Here is a 3,222-nt window from a genome sequence, read left to right as displayed (position 1 = left end):
TTTTTTACCCAAGTCAATGACTGTATATCCAATCAAAGTATTATGAGTCAACAGTTTATAAATGATGAGATAAAGATGGATCATTTTATTGGATAATTAATTGTACGATTCACGCAAAACTTTGTCTTGTTTAATTTATATAAAAAGAAAATATCCGTGTTGGTACATATTTAACACGTTAAAATTATTTAAATATTATAACGAAGTTACGCTGATCTTGTATGTTGAATTAGTGCGACATAATTTACAATTTCTAGTTTTACATTATATTTGTCTACTCTTTCCTTTGTTCATGAAAATTCAAACTTTGTAAATATTAGCGATCAACCAGATTAACTTTTGCCTCTTATAATCAAATAAAGAGCGTTACTAAAGCAGAACAATTGAGTAATTGTAAACATCCAAGTGATACATAAAATGTATTGAACTTTGGAAAAATACATCTTTGGATCAAATTCAAAATAGATATAATTACGTGCACTTTGAAAAAAATCACCTTTACTTTATAAAAATATAATTTTACTAAAATCTATTATATGCTTTTTGTCCTAGATAATAAGATCTGCGATTAGAAGTACGGTAACAGATGAAAAAAAAAAAAAAAACCTTTTGTACTTAATTTGATAGAATCGATTAGGCACACTTTGTTTGCCTTTGTAGAATAAAACTTGTAGAATAAAGATGATGAGTATGTGAGAGACGATACGTGCGCGAGCAAAATTAATAATTTTCCATTTAATTTGTATATTTCGAAGTGACCAAAAATGCAAGTAAATAAAAACATAACTATTATATAAGACACCGTTTCATATATAATGAATACAATATACCGTTCCATAAAAACTATCCTTAGCTATTATCAATATACACTATTAATGTTGGTTGCCACCTATTGCTTATTCATAATGTAATAGAAAGTCAATTGTAAAAGCTTTTCCCATATTTCAAGAAGACAACTGATTTATATTGCGGTTCCTAAATAATATTGTGCAGGAATCGATGTGTTGCTTTGCCGAAGAAAGATTTTACATTTATAATTATTATTTTCAATTAAGGATAAAATCATTATTCCTTCATTATCTCATAAAGAACTTTCTTTCTACCAAACGTTAATACAACAACGACAAATTTTATTTAAAATTTGAGCAACCCATTAATAACTTCTGTTATTTAATTTGAAGAACTCGTTCATGATAAAAAAAAAAAAAAAAAAAAAAAAAAAAAAAAAAAAAACACCTGCTAAATTAATAATGCATAATTGTAGATTAAGCTGCGATCGTTTAAAAGCTTACAAGCTTTATATCAATTGATATATATATATATAGATACATTGGCAATGACACTACAATACACGAATCTACTATTATATATTATCATGTAGCATTTTATAGTATTTGGGACGTTCGAAAAATAATGTATAAACATAAAGGAAGAAATACACGAAGAGACGAAAAGCACGCTTTTCGTAAGTAAAGGCCTATATAATCCATAATATAAATATCGTGCCTTAATTATTAGTTCGAACCATATATAGTCTTGACATTTTAGATGAACAAAAAGTCCAAAAATATTGGAAATTATCTTCCGTAATGCCAGTGCAGCTTCAACGAAGCCGTGCCAAAAAAAAAAGAAAAGAAAAAGTAAAAGTGTACTATACCTAGAGATTATGAAAAAGTCAAACTATTTATTTGTATCGATGATTAACATGAAACAAAAATTAGCAACTAAAATTTTTCGTAAATATTTTATTTTTTCCTAACTAAAAATAATATTTCCTTATTCATTTGTTATATAACTATTAAACAATTATGATATCGATTATTAATATTTTGCATTTAAATATTTTCATTACTTAAGGTTTACTATTTGGTATATCGAAGTTCTTAATAGTTTAAACGTTTAAAACATTCAATTGAAATATACAATTTTATTCGTACGAGCGACGATTTCGGTATCCATACGCGCTTTACTTATTTTTTTTATCATAATCTTTATATAAATTTTAACGCATTTTTGTTATTAAAAATTTTAATATAACTGAAGTTAATTCCAATTAAATTAAATTAACGTATAAAAATTAAGCATAAGAATATAATTGTTCTTTTTGTGAAAAAATTCTCGGTAGAATATTGTTTTCATAATTAATTTTTTTTTTTTTTTTTTTTTTTGTATAAAAAGATATCGTTATATTAATATGACATTATGTAAATAATAGTAATCATTTGTATAATTTAACAGCATAAATATACAAAAGTAATTTGAAAACCATTTATTATTATATTGTTATTACTTTATTAGATTTCTCGATTAACGAGTGTTCAAACATTGAATTTCGCGCAAACACACGCGGTTATTCATAATATTAATAAAATATTTACAAATGTATATTGAAACCAATTGAAAAGTTTATTTTTGAACAGCAAATATTAATGTTAATAACTTTATTGTTTCTGTGAAATAAAAAAGCTATAATAAAATGCTATCAAATCGTCGTAAAATAATGTTTAATTGTGAAAGTATCGGCGTAGTTGAGAGCCGATGATTAATAAATAATTTATGAATTTAAAAATGATTCATTCGGTATAATAACGTAATTGAAATCTTACATTAAAACATATTATTATGTATATATGTATATATGTATATTTATGTCTCTGATAAAAGCAAAAAATAAAAACAAGAATTAAATGAATGAAAATATAATTATATAACGAATCATGTTATTTGAAAACTGTTTCATAAACAGTTTTTTTTATCTCATAATCAACATGAACTTCATAAATTTCTCATAATTATTGGAATAGTTATTATTAAGTTATGTGATGCATTTAATCATATTTATAAGATATATTGAATTTTTGTTGTGATATTTATGCACTATTATTTAATATTTATCATTCGTTGTGAATGAATAATTATATTTCAAATTATCCGATATTTCATTTTTTTTTTTATAATTTACATTGTTAGTATATCGTAACTGCAGAAAATTTGTATAAATAGAAGGCATAAGTAATTAAAATTTTTAATGTATTTATAAATTGCAAATTCGTAATTGTAAGATATTCTTTTAAATCACAAGCCGGTTCGCACGTGATTAAGTAACAAAACTAAACACATACTGCTGTTACTATTATTATTATTATTATTATTATTGTTATTGTTATTATTGTTATTATTATTATTAATCATTAATCATTAATCATTAATCATTATTATTAT

This window comes from Ceratosolen solmsi, unplaced genomic scaffold (assembly GCF_000503995.2).
Source record: "Ceratosolen solmsi marchali unplaced genomic scaffold, CerSol_1.0 scaffold13, whole genome shotgun sequence".
Taxonomy (NCBI): domain Eukaryota; kingdom Metazoa; phylum Arthropoda; class Insecta; order Hymenoptera; family Agaonidae; genus Ceratosolen; species Ceratosolen solmsi.
This window is presented reverse-complemented; position numbering follows the sequence as displayed.